The sequence below is a fragment of the Labeo rohita genome, chromosome 6 (genome assembly GCF_022985175.1).
Source record: "Labeo rohita strain BAU-BD-2019 chromosome 6, IGBB_LRoh.1.0, whole genome shotgun sequence".
In the NCBI taxonomy this organism is placed as follows: Eukaryota; Metazoa; Chordata; class Actinopteri; order Cypriniformes; family Cyprinidae; genus Labeo; species Labeo rohita.
In genome coordinates this window covers 21,588,021-21,607,675 of record NC_066874.1, presented here as the reverse complement: position 1 = coordinate 21,607,675, position 19,655 = coordinate 21,588,021, and the positions used below count along the sequence as shown (strand labels likewise).

The 19,655-nt window shown below is 36.1% G+C and overlaps 1 protein-coding gene across 5 annotated transcripts in view; it reads left to right on the top strand.

The window, feature by feature from the left end:
* The first annotated feature begins 9,020 nt into the window (after nucleotides 1-9,020).
* Nucleotides 9,021-19,655, top strand: part of LOC127166347 (transmembrane protein 125) — a 41,885-nt gene continuing 31,250 nt past the window's right edge. For 3 of the 5 annotated variants that reach the window (XR_007827888.1, XR_007827889.1, XM_051111539.1), the window contains exons 1-4: nucleotides 9,021-9,076; nucleotides 9,188-9,521; nucleotides 13,862-13,976; nucleotides 16,519-17,498. The gene's annotated coding sequence lies outside the window, so the exon portion shown is untranslated. Of the gene's footprint in view, nucleotides 9,522-13,861; nucleotides 13,977-16,518; nucleotides 17,499-19,655 lie in introns of all 5 variants that reach the window. The other 2 variants (XM_051111541.1, XM_051111540.1) reach the window with 2 other exon arrangements.

Sequence of the window (19,655 nt, the reverse complement as noted above, 5' to 3'; positions counted from 1 at the left end):
AACTATTCATTGTAGTATTTTGCATGACCTTCTTTTAAATAAAATAGTAGTTACTTCGACCTCACACTCCAATAAATAAAAAGCTTTTACTACCTGGACATGTTTCAACTTAATGCATGAATTCTAAATGTCAAATCTGGTTTGAAGAGCAAAAGATGGTGACACATTTGTAATAAAAGTACCCAGGCTACTGCCATATACCTTGCAATCTTCCGTCATCATTTTTGTTTTTCACACCCAAGCTGTCCCACCAACAGGAAACAGTGTTTGTGCAAGTCCACGGGAGGCCAAGCTCATAAAACCGGCCCATGTGCAAAAGCTGGCCATTTAAAACACATGGCATTTCTCTCCTGCTGTGACACTGATTGGAACAGAGCAGGCAGATTAATCAAGAGAACGCTGGCATTTCGCCGAGGACATCGCCACAATCGCGAAGGAAATGCGATGTCGGCTTCCATCAATCCGGAGGGGCTAGAGAGAGCGTTGGGATGAAAGACAGAGTGATGAAAGCCTGGCTATAATCACTGTTATTTTACTCTCCAGCTCCTGCAAAATTAATCTTATTATTCCTGATACTGATGCAAGTGATACCACTCTGCATGAAGAAGGCTGTCTTAGACTTCGAGATAGTGGCTTAAGAGAAAAACATGAGGATTTAAAGAGTGTCCAGTTTATGGATGAGCTGTCCTCAATATGAACTTGATCCTGTGTTTGATTTGCCTCTGTCTGTATTGGGCTTTTCTCACACACTTTCCCATTTCTTCACTTTTTTTTCATTATCCTTCTAGTTTTCTGCTTGCGTAGTTGTTTCTTGATTTCTTCCTACCTTCAATATTATCATCATTTTCTTTTCTTCATCCCCGTTCCCTACGGGCTTTGTGCAGTAATGGAGCATGCAGTCTTTCTCACACCCCCTTATTCGCTCACACACACATACACAAACAAACACACTGTCAGGAAGACCGTGTATCCAGGTAGAGAGTTTGAGTTGTTAAAGAGGGAGATGGAGGAGAAGGAAGACAGACAGATTCAGGACATACATGTCAGCTGAGATACAGACCAGCTGAGGATTGACAGAGAGATCTAAAATATGATCATTCATCATCCTGAATGTGTTAAAGAGAAATAGAATTTTCCTTGATGTTTTGACATAAAAGACATTGTTGTACTACATTCTGTGACTTTACTGAGGTTTGCCTCTCAGGACAACTAACCCTTATGTAAGCTCCGCCCTCTTTGACTAAGATCAACCCTTAATTTCAAATGCACTGCACGTATTGACAGTCCTGATTTAAGGCCTGTTCATTGACAACTATAACAATAACGATACAGATATTGTTTTAAAAAAAATGTTTTATATGTAAACGAATAGCAGAATCCACACGACACCTATAAAGGTAAAGGCAAGAATGATATAATTGGAATCACATTTAGAATCATTTTTCCAGCTGGATGATAAAAACATTGATAGCCAATCAGAATCCATCCTGCTTTTGCATTTGAAGTGGCAGATGACATAACTGCAGCAAGCTTATAATAAACAACAATAAATAACCCATAATTTTCAATATCTTGATATGGATATAACGTTTTTTAATATATCTACAACTACCAGCTGAATTAAAATTCAAACTGTGTACTCTGGTCCTTGATTAACTATGTTCTTGGTCAGCAGATATTTAGCAGAAACCCCTTACTCAAACACTTTGAAATTAGCTGCCAATTATCAAAGACAGAAATTCAATGTCACAGACAATAATTAATACATTGTTTAAAAAAAAAACAAAAAAAAAAAAACACAACAATAAGGATTTTTTTCTGGTGGCCCAGTTTGACTAGGTAGTTCAGACCTGCCAACATTTTGGACAAAACAAAACAAGACAATACACAAACCACAACAAAACAAGACAAAACAAACAATAAACATACAAGGCAAAACAAAGCTGATGAAACAAAATAAAAACAACAAAACAAACAACAAACACATAAGACAAAACAAAAAACAAAAACAAAACAACAAAAACGATAAAAACAAGACGAAACAAACAAGACAAAACAAACCAAAACAAACAACAAACACACAAGACAAAACAAAAGACAAAAACAAGACAAAACACACAAAAAACCCAAAATCCAAAACAAAACAAAACACAACAAAAACAAGACAAAACAAAAACAAGATAAAACAAGATAAACACAAGACAAAACAAACACACAAGACAAAACAAGATAAAAACAAGACAGAACAAACAAGAAATACACAAGACAAAACAAAAAAACAAACCAAAACACAACACAACAAAAATGAGATGAAACAAGATAAAAACAAGACAAAACAAACACACAAGACAAGAAACAAAATAAAATAAAAAAGACTAAACAAAACACAAAAAAAGATAAAAACAAGACAAAGCACAAAAAAAACCAAACACAACAAAAAAGACAAAACAAGATTAAAAAAAAATAAGACTAAACAAAACAACAAAAAAATAAGATTAAAAAATACAAACAACAAACACAAAACAAAAAACCCATGAGAAAATACAACAAAAACAAGGCAAAACAAGATTAAAAATAAGACTAAACAAAACAACAAAAAACAAGACAAAACAACAAACACACAATACGAAACACAATAAAAAAGACAAAACAAACACACAAGACGATTTTTTAAAATAAATATTCTTTTCTTAAATTTTGCTAAAAAAAATTTTATATATATAATTTTCAACCTATTCTTAGTAATATTTCCATGACTATCACATCACATTGTAAGTTCCTCAAAATGGACATGTTTTTGTTAAGAAAAATGACTACAGAAATTAAATTAAGTTAAATAAGATAAGAGATTCATGCTAATGAGGATAATTAGTCAGCTCAGCTATTATGCAACTGATGCACAGCAGTGGAAGATGGGGAAATTATAGGAAGTGATTCCTTAAACCACACAGGATAATGTATATGAAGAAGCAGCTAATTTCAAAGTATTTGAATAAGGGGTTTTTGCTACATATCTGCTGACCAACAACACAGTTCACAGTTCATCTGGGACCAGAGCACACAGTGTGAATTTTAATTCCGTAAGACTATAAATTCAGATTTTTGAGCCGCAGCAGTGGGACTGTATCTAGAAACGATCAATGTATGCATTGCATAAGCACTGTGAGCAACACACACAAAAAAATCTAGTTACATGGATTTTACACCCCCATTTATCATTGTCTTTCTGTCATGTACAATAGCTCCTTCTAAGTCTCTGGACGGTAATATTTACTATAATTAAAATTTCAGAGATAAACGGTCTGTGAACCAGCAAAACGTCTCATCCAATATAGACTTTTTTTCTCTCTCTTACTTTGGTTCAACAGCCAATAAAAAGGGATCAGTGATGCAAATTTGGAAATAAAGCATAGAAGCTGCAGGCATCCTCACCTAGTAGACAGAGATAGAAGAGCCTTTATGGAAGCATATGCAAATATAAAAGCACACATGTGCATTGCATGCAACCACATAGTTGCTTTAAATCATATATTAAGTACAGTATCATCATGTCTCTCACTGGTTGGTCATAAAACATGAATAGGGCACAACAATGATTTTTTCCAGGTGCCCCACTTTGGTCAAGTAGTTTAGATTATGTGAACTGCTAAAACAAAAAGTTTAAAGTTATATATAAAAATACACAGTTTTTAGGGGAAAATATATTATAAGCATACGTGTGCATGGCATGCAAGCATAAAGTTTGCTTTAAATTAAATATCAAGTACAAAATCCTCATGTCTCTCATGGGTCAGCCAGGTTAGGCCACGGCAGCAGTTGTAATAAGTGTGATATTTCTATATGAGGCTCAGTCAAGGTGACTCTGGGACTTGCTCTCAGCAGAGAGCCAGCAGCAAGTCTGCAAGTAATGAATAATCACACACCATCAGCATGTGGAGACACACACCTGTTTTAATAATCTCTTGTCCTCGCTCTCACACACATACACCCATTTTAAGATAACAGTAACTGTCTCTGCGTATCTCCCTCGCAAAGCATTTGACAGAGCACATCTATTACCTATCTTTTATTCCTTCCTCAAAGCCTTCAACATCAGCCGCAGCACTGTCCATGAATAATAACTGCCAACACAAGCTTGTTGATGTGTCGCAACTGATGTGTGACACTCTGCATGCATCTATTCTTGCCTAGAAAGACGGGCCATATTTTATCATCAGCATTATAAGTGGGAAGAGAGCACACACTCTGTGCTCAGTGTCACACACTAACTAAATTGAGAGTTTACTTTGTCACAGACTTGGACTGGGCTTTATCGTCTTTGGGAAGAAATTGGATTGAGTGAAGAAAGCTACAAGCATAATTGGCTATAAAATTAGGTCAGTTATCAAAGACATAAATTCAATGTCATGGACAATAATTAATAAATTAAAAAATAGGGCAAAACATTAAAGATTTTTTTCTGGTGGCCCAGTTTGACCAAATAGTTTAGATTATTACTTGACCTGCCGACATTTTGGACAGAACGAAACTAAAAACAAGACAAAACAAAAGAAATAAGACTAAACAAAACACAGCAAAAAACAAACCAAAACAAGATAAAACATACAACAAACACACAAGACAGCACAAAACAAAACAAAACACAACAAAAACAAGAAAAAGACAAAAGCAAGACTAACAAACAGACTAATAAAAACAAAACAAGATAGAAAACAAACACACAAGACAAGACAAAACAAAACACAACAAAAACAAGAAAGACCAAAAAAAAGACTAAACAGAACAAAAAAAGGCCAAAATAAAATAAAAACAAGAACAAACACAAGACAAAAGTCAAAACTTAACACAACAACAACAAAAAAACAATACAAGATAAAAAAGACAAAACACAACAAAAACAAGACAAAACGAGATAAAAACAAGATAAAACAAACAACACACAAGACAAAACAATAAAAACCCAAGACAAAACAAAACAAGAAAAAACAACATAAAAACAAGACTAAAATGAGATAAAAACAAGATAAAACAAACACAAGCAAAAACATGAAACAAAAAAAAAAAAACAAGCCAAAACAAGATGAAAACAAGATAGAACAAACACACAAGACAACACAAAATTAAACACAACAAAAACAAGACAAAACCAGATAAAAACAAGAACAAAAAAAAAAACACTAAACAAAACATTAAACAAAAACCAAGACAAAAGAAAAACATAAAACAAAACAACAAAACATTTATCAAAATTTCATTATAAACAGAAATGACAAAAATATATTTTCATTAAACATTATTTTCTTTAAAAATGTGCTAATATCCAGAAATTGTACTGCTATAATTTAGCAATACATATAATTATTCATAACAGTTTTGAACCCATACTGAGTGATACTCACGTGCTACTAGTGTATGAAAGATGGGTTCAAGTGTATTACAAGGGGTAAATAAATAATTTTTTTAATACAGAGATAGTATGTTAAAAGCATATTTTAGTTCATATTCATGGTGTCCCAAAATAGCACATTTGAGTACACTTAGATGTTCTTAAGATTATGTTAAGTAGTACTAAAGAATCATTTTTAGTATATTAAGTACAAAATGAGTGCACTTAGAAAATAGAGCACTTTAAGCATATTATGGAAGTACACTTGTTTGTTTTTTTTTTTTACCTGGGTTGGTAAAATTTACATGTTTACAGGAAAAAAATGAATTTTTGAAGTGATTGGGAATAACACTGAAGTAGTTATTTCATGGCAGTTAAAGAAAATGTACAAATGCAGCACAATTTCATTTCATACCATGATGTGGACTGATAACGTTCTGATTAAGTGAAATCTGTCTCAGTTTGATGGTCTTACATTTTGTAAGAGAAAAGGAGATCTCCATCTTAAGGAGGACTTGGAGAAGAAAAAAAACAGCAGAAATAAAATGTAAAAATGACATCAAAGCATAGCTAGAATGGATCACCGAGGTCAACCACACATCTCACAAACTCTGATGTCTTCAAGTGTGAACACACATCTAGAAAAGGTTTCAAACTTAACTCATGTCCTAATGAACATCCTACAAAACAACCAGTAGGCCTATATGCGCATATATATGTGACCTCCTTCAGGTTCAAATGCCACATTAAACACCAAAGCATAGCTGAAGACAGCACTACACAACTATTGGCACAGCATTGACAGAAAACAGCCTTGTACGAAACGTAGCATGTCACTTCAAGGCCTGGCAATTAGAATACAAATGAACCTGGGATGAGGCAGAGGGGGAATAGATCAGCACTAATGGCTGAAAAAAAAGATCGATGCTTGGGCTGCTTTCCTCTGGGTGGATGGAGCAAGAACTGGACACTTTCCACAACAGAAAGGCTCACCAAGAACAGACCATCACTCAAATCAAGCCCAAACTTCACGTCACCGATGATGCACAAAGTGTGCTGTGTGTATTTGCTCCTTCCCTTGACAGGACAGTGATGAAGAGGGACTGGTACAAAGGTTCATGAATGACCTTCATAAATATGTAAGCTTCATCCCAAGAGCCCAAGAGACTAAGGGACAACAGCAAAAATCCAAAAGACCAGTGTGTTGGGCATGAGATCTGTCACAAAACAGAAGAATTTTAGTTAAGACAGTGTATTCCTTGACTGCAGTGTTTTTGCTGTGTCTGTATAAATACAGTTACATATTAATATGGTTGCATAATAAGTGTGTGACATGGTTTGTCAAACATGCACTACTATATTATTCTAAAAAGAGGTACTGGTGCACTTCATAGAGTATTACTGTTTTCACTGACTGTATTGAGACACCAGTTTTCATTAAATGCAGTGTAACATTTTAGATCCACAGGGAGAAAGATGTCACACAGTTTGTTCACTGCAAATATTCTGGATGATCAGACTTCTGCGGTTTGTGGTCTTGCATGTCTTGTAATATTGACTGATGCTTGTGTAAGGTGTCACCTTACTGAACCACTGGGTGTCACCATTTTCAGATAAGCAATATATAGTGCTACTACCTGTGCCAGCCTTGGCTGAAAATGAAATTTATGTTAGTATTTTTTTATGTTTTCTGAAGAAATACTAATATTGTTTTTAAAAATGCAGCCTGACGAAACACATTTCAAGTCAAAAGAAAGAACATTGCTTAGGAACACACAGCCTCTGTGTGTAAAAAATAATCAGATAAGTTGAAAATCAATATACATATCAAATGATTTGTTGATTAATCATTCAGATCAACTGAATTAATTAATAGTATTAAATGTATTAACATTAATGAGAACAGACAAAGTGCAAATTAAAACTTATGTTAATGCAATTACGAAAAGCAATTACTTTAAAGTCAACATGAAATCAGAATAACCCTATTCACTTTATTAATATATGCTTCCTGATCTTCTGTAATTTGCATTTAAAAAAAACCTAATCAAAATGTAATGACTTGCTCTGCATCTGAAACATCTTTTCTTTTTCACTGCATCACCAAGTCTCTTAGTTTTAACCTCTGCCATCCCGTCCAAACATTAATTCATGATGGAATTAATTCTCAGTGGAATAAATTAAGCCCCACTTAATTGAATATTTGAATAAATACTTAATAAAATAGGAAATACTTAGTAGTTTTAAAATACATTTATAATTACATTCATTTCAGCAAAATATAATTAAAATGTTACCTGTTACCTCCCTAACAAATCTACTGCTTACACAAACGTTGATCACACTTCAAACAAAACAAAACTGTAATGCTATAAGAAACAGAAAATATTAATTCATTGTTTATCCCTGGTGAAAAAAACAGCATATGCTGGTAGGTATGTTTTGATGCTGGTTTATGCTGGTCCTTTGCTGGTTTAGGCTGGGCATGTTGCTGGTCAGGGACCAACATGAACCAGCAAAGGACCAGCATAAACCAGCAAAGGACCAGCTTAAACCAGCATCAAAACCAACATGTTAAAAACCTGCTAACAACATACTAACCATGCTAGAAACATGTTAACAAAAATGCTAAAACATGCTAATCATGCTGAAAACATGCTAGCAACATACTAATCATGCTTAACACATGTGCAATGTGTTTAATCATGCTAGAAAAATGCTGCCCTGGTGAAAAAAACAGCATATGTTGATTAGGTATGTTTTGGTGCTGGTTTAAGCTGGTCCTTTGCTGGTTTAAGCTGGTCCTTTGCTGGTTTAAGCTGGTCCTTTGCTGGTTTAAGCTGGTCCTTTGCTGGTTTATGCTGGTCATGTTGCTGGTCATCCCAGCATCAAAACATAGCTAACCAAGGCAGTCTGAGCCGGAAAAAGAATTGATTAGTTCATCTCTCAAGTCTTTGGGTTTGAGTCGTTCGTTCATCACGTGACAGCCCCATTAGATGACCAAGGCAGTCTGACTCGGAAAAAGAATTGATTAGACTCAAAACTTTGGTGAACTAATTCCAGTGACAGAACCCGAAGACTCAAAACAGGTGAACTAATTCCAGTACAGAACCTACTAGGACATTGCGCATGCGCGACTGAACGAATCACTCCCAGAGACGACTCGTTCGTCCCGAGTCACATTAAAGATTCGTTCAAAATGAACGAATCGTTCAAGAACGACCCATCACTACCTCAGACATGTTTTGGAATCTTCTCCTTGATTTGTTATAACGTTTTTCCCGGTCCAAACAATTAGTACAGCTCAAAACATAACAATAATTGACCATTTTCAGCAGCAATAATCAGCAAAATGTGCAAGACTTGTTCAGTTCAATGGCATTGTTTACATTAATTGCCGCCAATATGGCCGGACTGATGACGCGTCGTAAAAACGCTCCATTTAGGATATATAATAAAATAGGTATCACAGTGAACTGAAAATAAACTTCAGTTTTGATTAGTCTATTCGTTTGTTGATAAATATGATTAGTTCTGAAATGTCACATACATTTAAAAATCATTTCAGTAATACTTGCAATTTCCTGAGTGATTTCCTGAGAGTATTTATAATTCAAACACTGGTAATGCTAGTTAGAGGGTTTCCGGTTTTGCAACAAACAGAGCAGGTAACCCCGCGACGATTTCCAGGTAGGAGCATTTGCGAAGCAGAATGAACGAACATACAGGACGTTGTTTCGTGTTTTAATTTGGCGTCATTTAACGTCAGACCTTTGGACTAGAAGCTTCTTATCGCTGCAGGTGTCCCGCTGGAGAAGAGCGGCGAGGTCACACACACACAAACACGCACTCCCAGCTGAACTACACGCTCCGCGATCAGAGTAGCAATGAGAGGAGAGACCACACCTCCGAGCGGAGGGCAAAAGTCCGGACTGAACGAGCAGTGCACCTGCAACGCCATTCGCAATGACAACCTGATATGGTCGGGATTACTGTGCGACACTTACATTAAACTTGATATCTCTTTCAGCTGAGCGCGTTTCTCCTCTCAGACGGATTGGCTGTATTTTTCTTGCTGTGTGTATTTGTGGTTGATGTGGTTCGGGATGGTGTGCTGCCTGCCAGCGCATCACAGGTAAGAACGGAAGCGTTCTCATAGCACGCCTTCGTGTTTTTTTAGATTTAAACAGAAATATATTTGATATGAATTGTACGAGTGTAAGATAAGATTCACAACTTGATAGAGCCCCGCAGGACATGTAAACTTTGTACTGAAGTTATAGGACTTCTGTAAGGGTATTAAAAAGTGCCTTTCCCTTTCACTTCAGGAAAATCATGTAATGAGGTGCAAATTCGAAAATGTAGGAATTTAAAATGTGGAACTTTACAAACATACAATATTTAACATATTGCTTCATATCAAATGGTAAAATTAACCCTTAAAATTACAAATTAAGCAATATCACACAAACAAGAGCTCTGTACTCAGTATGAACATGTTGTACTGGATACTTTGTTTTACAGTAGCACTAAGATGTGATGTTCAGTATCACATAAATGTATCATATAAATTTAGCTAGTTTACTTTTTCTCTGCCAGTGGAAAATGTACAAATTCATTTACACAAATGGCTCAAATACATTAAAGCATACAGCACTGTTATACAGAATAGCATTGCTCTTAAAACAAGAGGACTGTAACTAAGCGTTCTGTCATATGGATATTTGGACTTTGCACACTAAATGTATTATCCTCATATATTGTGTGAAATGTGCTTTCACCAGTGTTACAACATTAAAGCAAGAACGGCACATTTCCTGTATCTACTGCATGTCAACAGCTTTATCAGATAAAATGTTTATTTTACATACCCTATCTCTTATAATAAATAATGCATTTTATTAACATTATAGTCTAATTTCCTAATAAAATACAAATGCATGGTATTTTACTGTTCATTATACTATTTATAATAGTAATACTAATAAATAACATTTATTCAATCATTTCCTGGAGCAGGTCACAAATTTATGGCAAAAGCACAATGATGTTTCAGATAAAAACAAGGGAACGTTTTAAGAAAAAGTACTACTTATTTGGGGTCAGAGTTGTGGAGTATCATTGTCACATGCTGCTATTTGTGACCCTGGACCACAAAACACAGTGATAAGGGTAATTTTTTTAATTGAGATTTATACAAAGCTGAGTAAACAAATAATGAATAAATAAGCTTTTCACTGATGTATGGTTTGTTAGGATAGGACAATATTTGGCCGAGATACAACTATTTGGACATCTGGAATCTGAGGGTGCAAAAATATCAAAATATTAGGAAAACTGCCTTTAAAGTTGTCCAAATTCTTAGCAATGCATATTACTAATCAAAAATTAAGTTTTTATATATTTACGGTGGGAAATTTGCTAAATATATTCATGGAACATGATCTTTACTTAATATCCTAATGATTTTTGGCATAAAAGAAAAACTGATAATTATGACCCATACAATATATTGTTGGCTATTGCTACAGATACACCCGTGCTATTATGACTGGTTTTGTTGTGCAGGGTCACATTTCTGATTGTATTTCTGAGCAGGCCAAAATAAATATTTCCTCAAATGACCAATTCATATGTTCTGACATAACTCTTAAGATACACATAATCTTAAACAGATCTGTCCAGTATATGGCCATTTGGAATGAGGAAGTTATATAATTATCAGATAACACTTATTGTGGACACTGTGCTGTCTATGTCAAACATACTGTTTAAAGAGTAACTCATTTAAGTCAAATGAAATCAAAATATTAAAAAGGAGCTGCAGGACTGTAACAGTTCTATAACACCCTACAGTGAAAGAAAGATAATGCCTCCCTTCTGTATAGTTAATCTTGTTCTATATCATAAAATAAAAAGGAAGCAAATTATTTTAATGCCGTAGGTGCCCTTTCAATGCTGAGTGTGAAACTGCGCTTTACAGTGACAGTGTAATAGTTTAGGCGAGAAAAGATAGTAATTAATCATGGTTACCCTCTCTCTACCATTGAACCATTGTTAATATGGTCTTTCGGCTACATTGGAGGTGTTGACAAAATCACATCTTGAATAGTTTTATGACATTTTATTGTTTTATCGTTGGGTATGGACATAAATCACACCCACAGTAATACATAACTATAGCCACCCTGTAGCCAAGACATGACAAAATAGCACAAAGCAGAATGCAAAAAAACAAAAAGGTAAATGTCAAACAGTAAAGGTACAAGCGAATTTCCAAAGTATTCTTTGAAGTACAATGCAAATACAGTGGTAGGTAAATATGGTCTTTTAGTTCAATGGTAACACTATTTGATATCACTATTCTAGAATGGTATCACCAGTTCGTTGATAAAATAGTAACAACCTTATTTGGAGTTCTGACAAATACATCTTCATGGAATCTCAAATTTATGCTTCTAGATACCAATCAAACCAAAACACTCTGTGTTTCTTCCTCATCCTTTCCTTGGAGATCCCGTATAAACAGATCTTAAAAACGACATGTGCTTGACAGCACTCAGTAACATCCAAACATCCCAAGAGTGTATATTCCAGAATATTCAGTGACAGACACAGAGACAGCAAGTGAGAATGAAACCGTGGCCTAAGAGTGAAAGAGCAGGTCCAGGTGTCTTAACCGGGCAGGTGTCTATGTCACAGATGGAGGTCAGGTCAGAGAAAATGGAACTGGAAAGTTGCCCTTTTTTTGTATTGCATTATGGATTATGTTCACATTTCTGCTGTCCTCAAGGCCAGAACTGAATATTCTGGATGCTGTCAGTGTTTTGAGAATGAAAGGGGGAGAGATAGGCAGGAAGAGAGGTAAACGTTTTTTCCTTTTGTCAGCAGTGTGGAGCTAGGTGGACGGGTCTGTTAATTGGTGATTTAATTAGTGCTTAATATTGCAGCTGTGCCCAAAACAGGAAAATCAAGCAGCGAATAGCAGTGAATACAGAACAAGGTAGACCTTACCAGACAAAATAGCACCCTTAAGGCTGGAATACACTACATTTGAACACATAGGCTTGCCGAAATGGTATACTGGGCATTATAAACTAAAAGACTGAGGATCACACAATACCAGCCTTTCACATTGTTCCGAACACAAAAAACTCAGGCAGAAACATGCACCTTGTTGCTAGGAGATGTGTGAAAATAAAAATATGTACTCTAAATATCAGCTCAAAATATCAAACATGTTCAATATCCTCCAACTGGATGGAATCATAGTCTGAAGCATCTAAAGAGTCTCTGTCCATCATATCCTGCATGATTTTTTGTGAAATCTGTCAACCTATGGATGAAATGTTTATTTGCACAGTATATTCCAGCCTTAGGTTGGATGTTAGTTTCCGATTTTGGGCAGTTGGAGTTTTTACAGAAAATTGCTTAGTATATGCTGGGCACAGACTATGACTTTTTAGCTTTGACTTTGATTCCATCCAGTTGAAACGTCAAACATGTTGAATATTTTTAAGCGATTTCAGGCCTCACTGAGCCTGAAGTTGAGCCACAAGTTTCTATGCGAGTTTGTTGTTTTGTGTGACTTGAAAGTCTGGTACTGTGTGACCCTCAGCTGGCAAGTGTAAAAGTTTAAAAAGTTGTGTAGTGTATTCCAGCCTTCATACCAAAAATCTGCAGACTGGCCAACTTGATCTCATGACGGAAACGTACCACCATGTATGTTTTGTGACATATTTGATATGAATTGTCCGCTGAGTGGCGCTATAACTTTAATTCCCCTATGACGTTTTAAAATAACATACCATCTGCACTACACCTAAACCTAACCGATAGTATGAACAAAAGCGAATGTGACATAAAAACACAATTGCAAGTATGCTGTTTTAACTTGTTTTTCGATCTCTCATATCTGTACCCAAGAATTCCGCATCCTAAGTCCAATTCCATGTCGACTGAGCTACCGAGCAAGGTTGTTACATCTGGAAAGTGTAACATATTGAGCTGTAATCATAACTGTGTACGAAAACGATTACAAGTGCTCGCTGTGTTGCCACCTCTAGTGGACATTTCTGTTGGAAACTGCAGTGATATGTACTTTGTGTATTTTGCGTCTTGCGAAAAAGTTCCCACAGGTAACTTTTCGTCACGAGAATGGGTAGAAATTGGCTCTGACTTTCAGCAACTAGCACTGACGTGTCAAGATTTCAAATCGCAGAAAAGTCATCCAGTATATTCCAGTATTTTTTATATTCCAGTATTCCAGCATGTTTACTGACATGCACAAAGGTTTCTAGAAAAATATGACTCATGTCGTGATTCTGCTCTATTTGCACACCCATAAAAGCCATACCTGGCCTATTGTTGTCGAGTTAATCATACATAGAGAACATTGCGATTTTGCGCAGAATAAGATTGAGTAATCCGTCTTTATAATGTCATTTTGTGTTCTGTTTCCTCCTACAAATGTAGCGGTGAGCTGCAGTGAGGGTTTGGAATGAAAGAGTGTTCTTTAGAGGAAAGTGTGCTGATGGAAGGAGAGGATGTAATGACACCACTGAGTCTAGAAGTGAAATGATGGAATAAGGTACGTGGCATATGTTAACTTTTATAATGAAAAGAAAGAGCACTGGGAGCGCAAGCTGTGCTTTTCAAAAAAGGCTATCCCTCCCCAGCCAACAGAATGGCAGTGCAACATAGGGGGAAAAAAGAGACAGATAAGATAGATGCAGAAATTGAGTCAGAAACAGAGAAACAGTAAGCATTTCTCAGAGATTAAGGGTGAAAAAATCAAGAGTGGTTTATGCAGCTCAGAAGGCAGGGTCCAGGCCAGCTGCTGTTTGCGTTTTGTTCCTGAGGTTATGCCTGACAGTAACTTGAGCCATGTGTGCAGGCTGATAAAATGTGGATTAAGCAGGAAGGAGAGAGGGGCAGCGAGTAGCACGGCCATAACAACTCACTCTTGGCCCATCAGAACCCTAATCTTATATATAACAGTTTGTGAGACATTTCTTCCTTTTCAGGTACAGCACAACATAACATTTAATACTAATTTAATACCTGTTGTGTGTTTCTAAAGCCATGAGCATTGTCTGCATTAATGTTCATGGAACATGTCTTAACATTTGAATAAGTACTAGTAGGACGTATTCAAGGTACTGCTTCTGAATAAGTACTCACTCATTAAGTTGTAACTGTCATGTGAACTAACAGTGTCAGTTGCATCGCTACAGAACTATTCACAAATCCTTTCCAATGGCCTCATGGGATAATGAAGTACCCATTGGATGCACGCTTCCAACTTGTCACATATTGACGTTTGATCAGGACCCCTTGGCTTCACTTTTTGATACCACTGCTTTCAGTTTGCCTTTTGCATCAAATCAAGATGCATTTAAAGGTTTGCATGCATTCGTACAAATATAAATCATTTAATATTCATTTTTACTTTTATAACCATTTTGGAGCACCTAACCTTACTCCTAATTTAAACCGACCCACTTCTCAAAAGTATAAAACATTTAACAGGCAAATAAAAGTACAGTCACAGGTATTTATTGCAAAAAATGACCATTAAAAAACTGTATAAAAGTATTACAAACAAGTCAAGTTGCATTCCAAATATTCTGAATCCATATGATATCTTTATGTGAAGAACAAAGTAAATCATAAGGTTTTAATCGCTGAAAATGATCCTGGTCCTTTAAAGCACTCACATCTCATTCAAAAAGATACTGTTAACTCACAATTCAAGTTTATAATAAAATATATACTCGCAATTCTGTGAAAAATAGACAGTTGCAAGAAAAAAGTTAACCTTGTTTTTGCCACTGAATAAAATAAAATAAATAAAATCTATCCATCTCTCACAATTATGTCTCGCAATTCTATAAAATAAACTCTACATATAAAAATATAATACCCCAAATATAAACTCGCAATTAAAAGAAAAAAGTTAACCTTTTTCTGCCACTGAAAATAAATAAGATAACTGCAACTTTTAGTCATTCACAACCAAATCTGACGTAACACTTCTTCTGGTGGCAATTTTTGAATTTGTATAACAGACTGCATACAGGATCAAAACTTTACAGGAAATGGAGATGGTCATCATGTTTATCCTCTCACAAATCAATTGTTTTGCCTTGGAAAGGTACCTTTTGATTAAATAGTGACTGTAGTTGTACCTGCCTGTTATACCTGTTTTATATTGACAAATGGTTAGGTTTAGGGGTAGGAGTTGGGTTTGGTGCTCATAAATGTGTAAATAATGTAAAATACTAAATAAAACTGTTACATAGAAAAAAAATCACTCCAAAACATAGATGGAATACTGGTAAAATAATTGCCCAATATAAAATTTAATCATGACAATAAAGTTCAGAATGCCTTTCGCGTCTGCATATTGACGCCAAAGGTTTCTTTTTTTAAAGCAGTGGGATATCCTGCATGTCAAAAAATTACACTAAAGGAGTACCCTGTGTGCCAAAAAGTGACGCCAAAGGGTCCTGGCCAAGCGTCAATATGTGAGTTAGCAGTGAGAATGCGTTGCAACTTAAGAATGTAGTAGTAGGAGTACAGAAGTAGTTGGTCATCACATTATGAATACTGTGAATTTCAACATACTCTTTTAACATAATATTTGTATACATTGTATTTCACTTCGTCCACCATCTTGAAGCTTTTTACAGTGCATTATGGGATTGACTGAGAATTTGGTTTATTTGATGCATCTTAGAAGGCAGTATAATTAAGTTCCCTTCTTTTTGGAACACTTTTAAACACTTTTTTAAAAATGGTCCCTCCATAGTAGTTAATATAGGGAACTTTCATCATGGTTTTAGAATATATTCATATAACTTGAAAAAAAAAATAGCTTTAAAAAAAAATGAATGTTTTCTGGATATTTTCCATCCGTTTCCACCTTGCCGCAAAGGTTTCTCTCACCTGAACCCTTCGTATGAAAAAGGAAATCTCCGCCCCAGCTCAGATCTCCCTTCACAGCAGTTTCCTCCCTTAACAACCAAAAGCAATTCATTAAACTCTGACAAATTAGACACACTGCATATCCTTTACACATCCCCTTCACATCTAACTGTCAATTCTTTGCTTCCTTTGTCGCCATACAGATAGTGACCTGTCTCTTCCTGGCCAAGAGAAGGACTCAGAGACTTGCTCCATTGTTTTTGTCTAGCAACCAGGCAGAGAAGAGTATGCTAGACAAGGCATCAGCTGTTGTATGGTGACCGGAGACAAGACAAGAGCCTGCTTTATGAATGCTGCTTTTTCAGATACATCAGAGACCTGCAGTCAGAGATACAACAGCGTACCGCTTGACTAGAGAATGAATGGCGCGCTTGGCCTGCCACAATGCTCAGCATTCACACCTGTCGGGAAAGATGCCGCTTGTTCTAAATCTACAAGAAAACCACCAAGCTTCAATAGCCAACAGCAACATGATCCAAGAAAGAGGAGGAGGTACACAGTCGGAATGCTCCTAAACCTGAACACCTCTGTCCTGGTTTGTGGATCACTCACACACTGACAGCCAGGGACATTTTGCCTATGAAATAACCTCAGAGAGACCTTGCAGGCAAACTGACTGTGGACTGTTTTTTAAATTGAGGGCTAAGTTGGACGCCTGTCCAGCCCCAAGGCTGCTACACTGACACATCAGCCATTTAGAAGTTTTTTCTGTGCCAGGCTAAAGGAATCTGACTACTAATAATTATAATTGCTTTAAAACTAAAAATTACATCTTGCACACTGTCTGCTCCGCCTGGTTGTATTCAGGCAGGCAGTCCTATAAATACATTTTGGAGTCTGGACTGCAGTGACATTACAAAACTAAAGAGAACAACTTCTCAAGGAGCCTTTGCGAATCAAAACCAAAAGTCAGTATATTTTTAGAAATTACTTTTAAGTATAAGCTAAGGTGAAGGACACTAATAATAAGCTCAAAAAGCCCCAACCCTGAGGTGAATATAGAATATTTCCTTGCTATTCTTTCTTTGGAAATAACTGAGAGTAAACACACCAGTGAATGATAAACAACTCATCTGCCACATGGAGAAACACTTTCATCTCAGACACTTTCTAGCTCTTTAGGGTGAGTACACATAAACCACACATCTACGATCACATTCATGATATTTTCACAAAAGTGCTGAGATTCAAAAGGCTGATAGGCATCAATAGGATCGAAAAGCACTCATACCAGGTAATTTTTTTTAGATTAGGCAGATGGGATAGGACAGGCTGAACTGAAGCATCTCTACAGTGTTTTCATGATGTCATCAATCGGCCATATTGGCAGCACAACATAAACAATGCCACTAAACCGAATGAAACATGCATATTTTGCTGATTATTGCTGCTGAAAATGATTAATTATTGTCATGTTTTGGGCTGTACTAATCGGTCGGACCGGGAAAAACATTTGGAGTACAACAGACTGCCAAAAGTTATAACATATCAAGGAGAAGAGTGCAAAAACTGTCTGAGGAACAGGCCAAACTGAACCAGGATTTCCAGGGAAAGAATCTTGACAACATTCATGTTTGTTTCTATAATTTCTGGTCAAGTAGGTGAAAAATTAGGCTAATATCTTAATTAATACTGCTCGTATGTATCTTTACCATGAACTTTAGTTTGTCAAAATATTGTGGCCTTTCCTGCTTAGTAAGTCCTTCTCTATACGATTTAGTGGGTTCCACACATTTTTTCCATGGTTTAGACAGCATAAATTAGCAGAACAACATATATAGAAGTACATTAACCGAGAAATGACAAACCGTGACGTAAGTGCAAACCCACTTTAACATAACTGGGGAATGTAGGGGGTGCAGAAATTGTACAAAACAAGCAATGAAAATCAGTGTTGTGTTTGTTGTTATTTTTGTCCTTGATTGCTTTCTGGCAAAAAAACTAAAACAATTATTATTCATTTTTATAGGGATAGTTTACCCCAAAATAATATTCTGTCAGCATTTACTCACCCTTATGTTGTTTCAAACCTGTTTGTTCTTGTCTGAAACACAAAATGGACATTCATAATGCAACTTTCAAACTTCAGAAACGCCATAAAAGCCTCATAAAGTGGTTCATATTAAGTTAGATAACTTGTGTAAGAAACAAACCGAAAACAAGTTGTTCTAGGGCTGGGAAAATAAATCAATGCGTTGCGAATCAAGAAATAATTCTATATTGATTCTGGGATTTTCCGAATGGATCACGAATCTCTCTCGTGACGATTTTGAGCTTAGTTTTAATAGCAGATCAGATCGATTCCAGAGAGAATCGCGATGCTTTCGGAAAATCTCAGAATCGATCCACACACGAATCGCGATGCATCGATTGATCGTCGCAGCTATTACTTAGTGATAACCCTTTTCAGTGAGTTGAACTCAAAGAGTGAATCAGTCTGATTAGTGAACGAATCATTCAGACTGGTTTTGTGAACTGGATCAATAAAGAGTAATTAATTCACAAATTAGAGGTTTCAGGAAGAACTAAGACTAAGATTTTACTCGATTAAAACATGTTTATGATACTTTTATGGTTCTATTGCTTCCTTTTTGAAGCTTGAAAGTCCCTATTCATTGTAATGGCGTTGGAAAAGTGACTAACGTTATTAGTCCCCAAAAAGGTTTGGAATAACATGAGGGTGAGTAAATAATGACAGAATTTTCATTTTGCGAACTACCCATTTACAACCATTGTAATCTTAGTATTGACTTTGGTGTTTTTGCTTTCATGGGCTTTCTTGTTTTGACTTTTTCCTCTTCATGCCTCACCTCAGTCACAGGGAAGCAGTATGCCAGTGATATGAGACTCAGGTCTACAGGGACTTAATTATCAAAGCTTCACAAACGTTCATGTACACAACCCCTACGGCCACATGTGTGCTAGTGACTGACTTTGAACAGTGCAAAATAATGTCACTGGATAAAAAGCAAAACAGTTCGCCTTGGTCTGTGATTATAATATATGCAATGTAGTTTAAGAGCAGATGCAGCTTGCTGGTGCAGCATTGCTGACTGTGAAGGCAAAGCCACTTACGGGATTGTAAAGACAAGCTGTCTGTCCTGCAACCTTGAGGGTCACCAGGACCACAGAGACAGGCCATTTGTAAAGGAATTAATGCCTGAGCCCCGGAGCAGAAGGGAAATTGTCTTCTCACACTACTTAAAATCTTTATTCTCTCTTCACACACATCCACATAATCGTCCCCAGTCACATTAACAGGCTTTAGACTGAACACAAG